The sequence below is a fragment of the Giraffa tippelskirchi genome, chromosome 4 (assembly GCF_054371585.1).
Source record: "Giraffa tippelskirchi isolate mGirTip1 chromosome 4, T2T-mGirTip1v1.2.pri, whole genome shotgun sequence".
Classification (NCBI taxonomy): Eukaryota; Metazoa; Chordata; class Mammalia; order Artiodactyla; family Giraffidae; genus Giraffa; species Giraffa tippelskirchi.
The window spans coordinates 99,107,495-99,119,350 of record NC_137278.1 but is presented as its reverse complement, the minus strand read 5'-3'; positions in this window follow the sequence as shown (position 1 = coordinate 99,119,350).

Below are 11,856 nucleotides of genomic sequence, written 5' to 3'. Positions count from 1 at the left end.
CTCTGCAGTGGAAGCTGCCCCCACCCCCACCCCAGCTGCATGGGATTTCAGAACCCACTCCCCAGGTCCCCACTTAGGCCCTCTGTGACTACTCTGTGCCCTTGGTAAGACCCTTCCAGTCCTGCTGGAGACCCCTATGTCTAAACTGTCTCGGAGGACTACCACCAGGCCCCATTGTGGCCCCCAAAGCCCTCCACTTGGCTGGTTAACTCTGAACTCTTCCCAGTGATGTGTTGATGTGTCTGTGCGTTCATCACATCTGTTCTGCAATGCTGGAGACAGAACTGGTAGCTTGTGTGCTGCGAGGCAGGGGAATGCAGGGGAGAAGAGCCTCAAGGACTCCAAAGATTCCTGGGGCAGGTCACCTTCTCGGGCCTCAGTGTTCCCACCTGTAAGATGAGAGCTTATAATAGACCAACTGCTCACCCACGCTGGTCCGAAGGCTCCGAGGCTGTGCCACGGCCCAGACACCCTCAGTGCTCCGTCCCTCCCTCCCAGGCCAGTCCAGAGGCTGAGGTGGCAAAGCCCACAACAGAGCCAAGGAGTCTGGGCCACAGATCCCAGCAGCTGATACGGGCGCTTATCCTTGGCATCAGCCTGGTGAATGATTTAATGGCTGACTCCGGGAGCAAATTACAGAGCACATAGAAGGATAGTCAGGTCCCATCTTGCTGATCCGTGGGCTGGCGTCACCTGCTCTGCTGGGAGCCATGGACTTCCAGCTCCAGGGGAAGAAGCAGACAGGACTGGCCAGCTGGGGTTCTGGCTCAGAAGTGAAATTCAGCTCAGCCACACAGGGGCTCTGGGACTCCTGTGCCGGGCTGAGCATCCTCCCCTCCTGGGTGAAGGGCGCGAGCCATGCCGGGAGGCCCCATGTGAGCTCGGGAGTGGGAGCCTGTTGGTGAAGTTTGGGGGGCCCTGCCCAGCCCTCTGGTCAGAACCAGTGACTTCTGCCCGAGGTGACTACATGCATGTCCCCCGCTAATGCCTCTGTGTTTGGGGCTGTCCCTCTTTCAGCTCTGGAACACATATTCAAGTAGGCCTGACTTAGCCACGAGGGAAGGGCTCGCCTTGCCCCCTTTCTTCTATTCCCAAACTAGGGAAACCCCCACCCCCGAAGGGGTGACAGTCTGAGCTCAGGAACCCACGTCCCACCCCCACTTCTGCTCTGACTAAAGGCCCCCCCACCCTGGGTGAGTCATGGCCCTGGGAGGGCTCTCTCCCACCTGCCACCCCCTCCAGGACCACCGTGCCTGGCAGAGAGGAGGCGGGGCTCTGGACATATGGGTGGAGAACAGGGTGAAGAGGGGTCTCGGTCACACTGGCTCCTGCACAGACTACAGGTCCTGGAGGGAAGACCCCGGCCCTCTTCACTAGCTGGTAAGGGGACAGCAGGGGCCAGGACGGGGGGGGTACGATGGGTGCCATAGTCAGAGGTTTTAGGGGGGTTTGTTTTCCTGGCCTGGCTGTTACAGAGCAGACACTATCAAGCAGGTTTGGGGCTCAGTTTTCTTTGATTAAAATCCCCAACCGGAACAAGTGATGATCCAATGTCATTCTTGTTTGTAACCATCTACTTTGACGGCTCTTTATGTGTCACTAGCCTCCTGCCTTTGGGGTTCCCCGTCTTCCCCTGCCCAGGCCAGCGCATCGACCTAGCTCCCCTCCGCCTCCACCCCTCCTCTGCAGAGAGGTTTCCCTTCCATAGGCGCACAAAGCCCTGTGTTTGCTCTGTGTTGTTGCGTTTTGTGGTGGTGGTGTTTTCCTTCGTCCTTCCAAACCCACACCCCCAGTAGATGCCCCTGGGGAGAGAGGAAGAAACGAAGGGTGTGACTACAACCCTTAGGCCAGAGCAGGTATGAAGGTGAGAGTGACAAGTGACAGCCACCCCCAGCATGCCAGAGCGAGCCTGTGAGTCATGGTGACATCAGGCTTCCGGTGCCAGGCCCCTGCCTGAGCCGCGTGGGGGCCACCCCCACAGGCTCCTGCCAGGCGAGGACAGTGGCTCCACGCTCTGCGAAGATGGCCCAGTGGGGAGGGCAGGGAGGAGCCAGTGAGGAAAGAGTCCCCGCGGGCAGCCAGCCCTCAGCAAGGCAGACTCAGAAGTGGCCCACAGGTGGCTGAGAGGGCTGGCATCTGTCCCCATGCATGTGTCCTGTCACGGGACGCTATGGATGCATCAAGAAGAAAGTCTCCTAGAGAACAAGCTTGTGGTTGCCGAGGAGGAGGGATGGATTGAGAGTCTGGGGTTAGCAGATGCAGACTGGTATATTTAGGACAGATAAACCACAAGGTCCTACTATACAGCACAGTCAGTCAGTACAGTCAGTTGTGTCCGACTCTTGGCGACCCCATGGTCTGCAGCACACCAGGCCTCCGTGTCCATCACCAACTCCCTGAGCTTGCTCAAACTCATGTCCATTGAGTCAGTGATGCCATCCAACCATCTCATCCTCTGTTGGCCCTTTCTCTTCCTGCCCTCAATCTTTCCCAGCATAAGGGTCTTTTCCAGTGGGTCAGTTTTTCACATCAGGTGGCCAAAGTATTGGAGTTTCAGCTTCAGCATCATTCCTTCCAATGAATATTCAGGACTGATTTCCTTTAGGATTGACTGGTTGGATCTCGTTGCTGTCCAAGGGACTCTCAAGAGTCTTCTCCAGCACCACAGTTCAAAAGCATCAGCACAGGGAACTATATTCGATATCTTGTAATAACCTGTACTGGAGGAACTTCCCTGCTGGTCCAGTGGATAAGATGCTGCACTCCCAGTGCAGGGGACTCATGTTCAACCCCTGGTAGGGAACTAGGTCCCACATGCCTCTCAAAGAGCCTGCATGCCAAAACTAAGACCCGTGCTAAGTGCTAAGTCTGTTCAGTCGTGTCTGACTCTTTGCGACCCCAAGGACTGTAGCCCACCAGGAGATGGGATCTCCCAAGACTACTGGAGTGGGTTGCCATTTCCTATTCCAGGGGATCTTCCTGACCCAGGGATTAAACCCGAGTCTCCTGTATTAGCAAGTGGATTCTTTACCACTGAGTCACCTGGGAAGCCACTATACTTCAATAAAATAAAACTTTTTAGAAAAGAAGAAAGTTACCATTTGGGGCTGGTGTGACTTTCATGCCTCTCAAATATTTGCTTTTCCTCATTTTAACAAAGGCTCCAGACCTTCTCTAAGCATCCACATCCAGATCATACATTCTTTTCCATATTTATTCATTTACCAGTCCCTCACTCAAAAAATATATGTTGGGTACCTGTTACGTGTCAGGTACTGTTTTGGGTGCTGGGGATATAGCAATAAATCACAAACCACTGCCCTCAGGGAGCTGGCCTCATTGTTTGAATAACATTAATTTTTGTGACTACGTTGTATTCATGGTAATACACCATGAATAATGATGATAGAGTAACAATACGGTTTCCTTTAAAAATAAATTTTAGGTTTGTAAAAATGGAGTTGAACGGTACAGATGGTACCCATGCGTGCCAAGTGGCTTCAGTTGTGTCCGGCTCATTTTCAACCCCATGAACTGTAGCCCGCCAGGCTCCTCTGTCCATAGCATTCTCCAGGCAAGAATACTAGAGTGGGTTGCCATGCCCTCCTCCCAGGATCTTCCCAACCCAGGGATCAAAATTGCATCTCTTATGTCTCCTGCATTGGCAGGCAGCTTCTTTACCACTAGCACCACCTGGGAAGCACACAGATGGAACCCAAGGATGTTACAAAGTGTGAAGCAAGGAGGAGATGCCAGAGTCTTTGCCAAGGAAAGCATCTGTGTGGCCGCTTCCAGCTCTGGCATGATGCACTTCTGTGGGGGCTGCTTCTCCCCCTACCAGGGTCTCCCATCCAGAGAGGAGCCTGAGGCACGCAGGGAAGAGGTGGTCACAGCCCTGAAGAAGAGAATCTGGAAAAGCCAAACCCATTGCCCAGGTCAGAGCTGGCCCCGCCGCTTGGGGTCCCTTCTTGCTCTATGGGTGTGTTCATCAAGTGCACCTGGGTTTAGCTGCATCCCTGGATGTGCCTGGGCTTGGAGTCAGAGGAGACCCTCCTCCCCTGTCTCTTCCCCTGGCACTCACCCACTCCCAACACACCCTTGGCCCCCAACCCATGGCCACCAGTGATTACATGGGTCCTGTTCCCACCTATTGGCCAGAGATGCCCTTGGCTTGGGCCCAGGTCACCAAGGAGGGGAAGGGAGGTTGCTAGGGAAGAGCTCTGTCACTAGTAGTAACTATTGGGCAAGTGGTGAGGGATTCTCAGAAATGTGACCACACTGCGGTCACAGGGTCTGTGACAAGAGAACTCCCAGGGCTCCCCCAAAGCCAGGGGTGGGTGCAGGGTGAGGGGTGGCAAAGGGCTTTTGAGGCCCAGAGGATCCAGAGACTACTCCTTTTTCCTTTCCCCCCGACACCTCAACCACCATCGAACACCAGGCTGGACCTCTCCCTTGAAGACCAGTGATACCGGGAACAGTGGGGCAATGGCAACAGTGGTGCACATCAGGGAGCCTGGAGCCTCTGATGCCACCTTGCCTTGGCTCAAACACAGCTGGGCTGCTTGCTTGCTGTGTGGCCTTGGGCAAGTGACTTAACCTCTCTGTGCCCACTTTAAATAATAGCAATACCTAGCACTGTGCTAGGCACCTTCTAGGCATTACTGCATCTATGCTTAAAGCTTGGGCTTCCCTGGTGGCTCAGATGGTAAAGAATCTGCCTGCAATGAGGGAGACCCAGGTTCGATACCTAGGTCGGGAAGATCTCCTGGAGAAGGAAATGGTAATCCACTCCAGTCTTCTTGCCTGGAGACTTCCATGGACAGAGGAGCCTGGTGGGCTACAGTCCATGGTATCTCAAAGAGTCAGACACGACAGAGCAACTAACACTTTTACTTTTCAAGCTTAGGGCTTGCGGGCAGCATCATTTCCCTCACTTTGCAGACAGGAAAACTGAGGCCTAAAAGGGGTTATGTGGCTTGAACCTAGGCCACACAACCTGTCAACAGGAGCACTGGGATTGGAACCTGGGCTTCAACCACTAGACTGCGCTGCCTCCAGTTTCTGTTGTCCGCCCCCTGCCTCCGATCCGCTTGTGTCTGCCTCAACTCTCCCACCAGGGCACACCTCCTGCCAGTTCTCATCTCCCTATACCATGACAACCACACAACTAACACTGATCAGTGCTTGCCCTGTGCCTGGCCTTATATTAACACCTTGACAGGATTTATTGCATTTAAACTGCAAATACTCCACAGGATGGGAATGACTGATACCCCCAAAACAAACGGGGAAACCAAGGTAGCAAGAGGCTAACTGACTGACCCTAACTGTCACAGTTAGTAGATGGTGAGGCCAGGGTTTGAACTCACAATTATGTGTCCCTCCTTCCTCTGGATTCCATGTCCCCAACCTGCTCAGACTCTTCCCATCCACCTCCCACCCTCACCCAAAGTCCTCTTATCTCTGTGCGGGGTTCAGGCCACCCAGGCTGCTGTCTTGCAAGACCTTGCTATTTTTAGGACCATGGGTGCTGTCTCCTCAGCTCAGCTACTTGGGGACGCATGATGCACAGGCCAGGGGGAAGCACAGGGCACAGCTCATGCTGGGAACCCCATGATGCATCTCCATAGATGCGGTGACTTGTCCCTGTGACCCCCAGCCAGCCCTCAAACAGGAAGCTGACTACAGAGGAAGTTGAAAGCCCTCATCATTGGACAAAGGTCAGCTCCAGGAGGGAGCCCTGCCGCCCCCGTCACCTGCCATCTTGCCCTGCTCCAGGGCAGAAGAGGTAACCTCAGGCCCCCAGAACAGAGTGTTCTAGACAGTAGACATGCCAGCATGGGAGTGGGAGACCCCCCTGTGACCTGTGAGAGGAGCTAGATGTCCTGGGTTCAAGGGCGAGCTCTGTCATATGAGAAGGAAGCAGGGTTGAGAGAGGATTGCCTTGGGAGTTGGGCCCTAGCAGATGCAACCTGGATACCTATATAATATAGGATGGATAAACAACAGTGTCCTAGTGCATAGCACAAGGAACTAGATTCAACATCCCGTGACAAACCATAATGGAAAAGACCGTAAACAAGAATACACATATATATGTATAACTGAGTCACTTTGCAGCATAGCAGTAATTAAAACGACATTCTACTTCAGGGATTTCCCTGGTGGTCCAGTGGTTAAAACTCCACACTTCCACTGTAGGGGCGTGGGTTCAATCCCTGGTTGGGGAACTAAGATTCCACATACCAAAAAGCATGGCCAAAAAACAAAAAAAAAATCAACTAAACTTCAACAAAAAATAAATAAATAAGAGACATTTTTCACTAAAAAAAAATAAAAGGGAGCTCTGCCAGCACAGCTGGAAGGCCCTGGGCTCACAGCAGGCCCCCGGCTTCCCTCAGGTGCTAGCATCCAAACACTCACTGGGGATCTAGAGCCAGGCTGTGTTCTGGATGCTGGGGCCAGACCACAAACAGGACAGATAAGTTTCCTGCCTTCATAGGGCTGAACTTCCAGCAGGGAAACAAAACCTGGATGAGTAAATTTTAAAATGAGATAATAGGGATGGGGATGGGGAAGAGAAATACAGGTGAGGGAGATGAAGAGGCACAAATTTTCAGTTGCAAAATAAATGAGTCATGGGGTGAAATGTGCAGTGCAGGGAACACAGGCAATATTTATATAATATCTTGGTCGGGTGACATCGTAACTAGACTTTCTGTGCTGATCATTTTGAAACGCCTAGAAATACGGAATCACTATATTGTGTAACAGGAACCAACACAGTGTTGTAGGTCAATTATATTTCCAAAACAAACACATAAACAAACTCACAGAAGAGAGCAGATGTGGGGTTAACCAAAAGTGGGGAGTTGGAGGGGGATTGGACAAAGGCAGTCAAAAAGTACACACTTCCTGGGACTTCCTGGCGGTCCAGTGGTTAAAACTCTGTGCTTCCACTGCAGGGGGCACGCTTTGATTCCTGGTAGGGAACTGAGATCCCACATGCTGTGTGGCTTTAAAAAAAAATTTTTTTTTAAGTACAAACTTGCAGTTATAAGACAGATAAATAAGGTTATAAGGTCCAGCATGATAAATATAATTAACACTGCTGCATGTTATATATGAAAAGTTAAGAGAGTAAATCCCAAGTTCTTATCACAAAGAAAAAATTATTTTCTGTTTCTTTAATTTTGTATCTATATGAGATGATGGATGGTCACTAAATTTGTTGTGATCATCATTTCATGAAGAATGTAAATTAAATCATGCTGCTGTATACGGTAAATGTTTACAGTGCTGCATGTCAGTTATGTCATTGTAAAACTGGAAGAAAAAAAATGAGATGATGTCATACAAGGGTAGGCACTGTGGATGACACCCCAGAGGGGAAAGAGATAGAGCTGGGGCAGGCCTCTGGGAAGAGTGGCCTTGCAGCTGTAACTTCAGGGATGAGAAGGGGCTGGCCAGGGCAGGGGGCAAGGAAGATCAGTCCAAGTCAGCAAATGGGAGTAGGGAGAGAGGGAAGGGACAGTGGCCCTAGGGTGGAACAAGCTAGCAGCCTCCAGAGTTGCTGTTGTTTTCGATGTACAGCATTATGACTTGACTTACGTATATCATGAAATGATGACCACAATAAGGTTGGTACTATCCATCATCTCATACTGAAGCAAAGTTAAAGAAAAAGAAAAAACTGGCAGGTCTTCCTTGGTGGTGGAGAATCTGCCTGTAATGAGGGAGACCTGAGTTTAATCTCTGGGAAGATCCCTTGGAGAAGGAAATGACAACCCATTCCAGTATTCTTGCCTGGGAAATCCCATGAACAGAGGAGCCTGGCAGGCTACAGACCATGGGGTTGCAAAGAGCTGGACACAACTGAACGACTAACATTTTCATACTTTCCCTGGCGGTGGGCAGGCGACAGCAAAGACAGAGGCCGGCAGCCTTTGGGGTCTGGTCAGCCTGTGTGGGTCTGATTTGATTAAAAGGACAGAATTCTTGGAGGGCCTTGATTAAGGGGACTAACCCATCTGATTGGCACCAGAACAAAGTCCCTCTAGCTGTGGGTGGAGAATGGCTTGTAGCTACGGGGAGGTCAGGGGACAGGGAATGGACCCTGGACCCCGGGTAGTAGGGAAAGTGGAGGCGAGATCCAGGGTCAGGTGTGGGGAGAATGGACAGGAGCTGTGGACCAAGCAGAGGAGGAGGCTTCTCAGGTTTAGGCTGAGCAGGAGGTGACAGCTGACTAAGAGAATGAGGAGGAGGAGGAGGCCGAAGCTTTCTAGCCCTTCTTCCTGGCCCCACACTGCCTGGACACCTGCTCCTCAGATGGGACTCAGGAGCCAGCGAGGGAGGCCGGCTGCTGTGTGCACGCCCCCTACCCCACCCCAGGACTTGGTTTGACAACTGGAAGAGGGACATTTTGAGAGCTAGAGACAGAGAAGCGAAGCTGCCAGCAGCACAGGAGCTGGGGACCGGGGAGTAGCCTAGGGTGGAGGCTGGGGTCGGAGCAGCAGAGATGGCAGGAGATGGAAGCCAGAGAGGAAGTGCTGGGATGGGGTAGGGAGATTTAAGGTCCGCAATCAGATTATGCTGCCCTTGAAGATGACAGCTCCTGAAAAAGCGGAAGCCATCGAGACTCAGAGAGTGCCCTGGACATCCACAGGTGCACACCCATTAACAGAGACACACACTCACACCCTGTCCTCACACACATGGTGTCACACACCATCACACATGTTCAAAGCCAAGCCCCTGCCCATCACCATGGACACTTACACATGCCCCTGGGATGTGGCCTCCCCAGCCCCAGGACAGCCCCCAGAAAACCCTCCATGAGCCATCCTGCTCCAGTGGCCCCTGGGGCCAGTCCACAGACCTGCAGCCCTGCCCTGGCTCTAGGGGCCCCTGCACTGTCTCACCTGACTGCACCGCACTCTGTATAACGTGGAACGCTGTCCAGTCTGGTCAGTTCTCACTTGGGCAGTTCAGCTCTGACAGTCCTCTCCCTCCATGGCCACTCCACCCTGTCTGCACTGCCGCAGAAAAATGTTGGCTCTCCAACTGGTGAGGGGTTGGAAAGGAGCCATTCCTCAGGGTCTGACCTCTGCTCTCTGGAGCCGTACATACACACATGCCACACATACATACATGCCACATACATACACACACACATGCCATACACACACACACAAGGTGCAAGGTGGTCCCCATCATCAGTACTGTTCTTTAGAGGGATGTCACCTTGAGGCTGGGCTTCCAGGTGCCTCAGTGGTAAAGAACCCACCTGCCAATGCAGGAGACATGGGCTGGAGCCCTGGGTTGGGAAGATCCCCAGGAGTAGGAAGTGGCAACCCATTCTTACCTGAAAAATTCCGTAGACAGAGGAGCCTGGAAGGCTATAATCCATGGGGTCGCCAAGAGTCAGACATGACTGAGCAACTGAGCATGCACACACACTTTGAGGTTAAACAAGAGAGCCCAACAAGATGATTCTGCACATATGAAGGTAAGGGCCCTCCTGGCTGTCAGGCACTGTGCTAGGTGCCCCCGGGACGCTTCACTGGGAGCTGGGCTCTGCCCTCATTCCTACCAACACAATCCCTTGGAGCCCACCCACTGGCCCAAGTTAGGAACCCCTACTCCAGGGAGAGGGCGGCTGGGTCAGAACTGTCCCAAGGGCCAGGCCACATCCTCAGCAGCCCCTTCTCGAGCATCCCAACCAGGAAAGGTTCTCCTTGCTGCCCCTGCTCCTTTCTGGATTGTAGCCGTTGCCAGCCTGACTCACACACAGCCAGGCCAGGGCTATGAGTGCTGGGCTCAGTTTCCCCAAACTGACAGGGGGAGGCCTCCAGTTTTGTTCTTGTTCAGTCACTCAGCCGTGTCCGACTCTTTGAGACCCCACGGACTGCAGCATGTCAGGCTTCTCTGTCCTTCACTATCTCCCAGAGTTTGCTCAAACTCATGTCCACTGAATCAGTGATGCCAGTTTAGTCTGAGACAGGAAAAGCCACTGGAGGCTGGGCCAGGCGGTGGCAGTAGTGACCCTGGCCCAGTTTCCCCGAGAAGGGCCAGGCACAGCCAGATGCCCGGTGTTGCTGTCATTGAGGCAAGGCTGGCTGGCTGAAGCTACAAGATCACCCAGCAGCAGGGAGGCCAGGCAGGAGGCCAGAACAAGGCCACGGGCTCCAGGGTGCAACTCCAAAGACAACAGTCACTAGGAGAGGATCCCAGGGAGCTGGAGCCTCATCACAGCTGGTCTGGTTGCTGAGGGCAAGGGAGGGGAACTGGGGACATGGGAGGGCGGGGAGGGTGTGCTGCCTTTTCCTGGGCCCCATGGGGTAACTGCAGCAGGACAGAGGAGACTGGACTCCATCCCTGGGTCAGGAAGATCCCCTGGAGGAGGGCATGGCAACCCACTCCAGTATTCTTGCCTGGAGAATCCCATGGACAGAAGAGCCTGGAGGGCCACAGTCCAAGGGGTCACAAACAGTCGGATATGACTGAAGCAGCTGAACACACACAGCACCTTCTTCACTCATCAGGCACCTCTGCCCAGGCCTTGGACTCCAGACCAGAATGGCCACTTTGCTGATGGGCCCAGTCAGGAGCCACCCAGAAGCTGTCCCACTCTCCCCAGGTCCTGGAAGCTTGGCCAGCGCTGGATAAGGCCAGGGCCTTCCTACGGTGGCCCCACTTGAGACCCTAAGGGCTTCCTTGGCTCTGTTTCAGCAGCCCCAGGCACCTAGGTGTTGCCTCATTCTGGCTGAAAGCAAGAACCACTTGGTGGAAAATTCCCTGTGTTAAGATTTGCGCTTCCACAGTAGGAAGCCTGGATTAGATTCCTGGTCGAGGAACTAACATTCCGCATGCTACACGGTACAGCCAAAACAAAAAACAAATGAAAAAACACTTGGCAGAGTTTCCAAACTCACACTTTTGGGGACCTCCCATGGGCTAGATATATCCCGTCACATCTTCATCAGTTTTACATCACTTTAAGAGATAGGAATTACTCATTCATCCTGTTTTGTAGATGAAAAAAACTGAGGCTCAGAGATTTTCCCTAGCCTGCTCAAGGTCGAGCTGGAAAGACGGTCCTTTCTTTCCCCATGAGGTCCCTGTACTCTATGCACTGGTCCTGCCTGTCCACCAGCCAAGGTGTGTCTGGCCCAGAACCGCCCCCCCCTCTAAAGCACCGCCTGCAGGAGAGGCTTCCCAGGTATGCACGGCAGGCCTGCTGGGCTGTCTGCCTCCATGGCCCCTGGCAGCTTCTGATCTTGGTTGAAGTCAGCAGCCACTCCCCTTACGTGTGGTTACAAATAGGGGGCCAGGTTCCCTCTTCCAGGGGAGCCCCCTCCACTGTGGCTCAGAGAGGAGCCCACCTCACCTCTGCCTCCAGGAAGCCTCCCCGGGAGCCCTAGTGGAGCGCTGACTCCCTCTTGGGAGCACCAAGCCCCACGGAGCCCCCCAGGTGCTGCCCAATGGAGTCTCCACCCACTCAGCCACTGCCAGCCCACCTGCTCGCTCTGCCCCTGCCAGGCATGGGACCAGGGTCAAGGAGGCGGGGTGACTTGACTCACCAGCCCACCCTCACAGAGGGGCTGCCCAGTAGCGGTCACTGGGAAGGGGAAGACGCCCGCCCGGCTGAGTTGGCGGGAACTCACCAGGTGTACAGTCACGCCTGCCTCTCCCTGCATTCCCTCATCCAGGCCTCAGCCCAGGGATTTTCACCACATGAGGAAACAGAGGCTCAGAGAGGGGAAGTAAGTCCTACAAGGCCAAGTGCACAGCCAGGGGCTGGCAGAGGGGATGGCTTTGTTCAGGCCACTCAAAACAGCACTCGCTCCCACACTG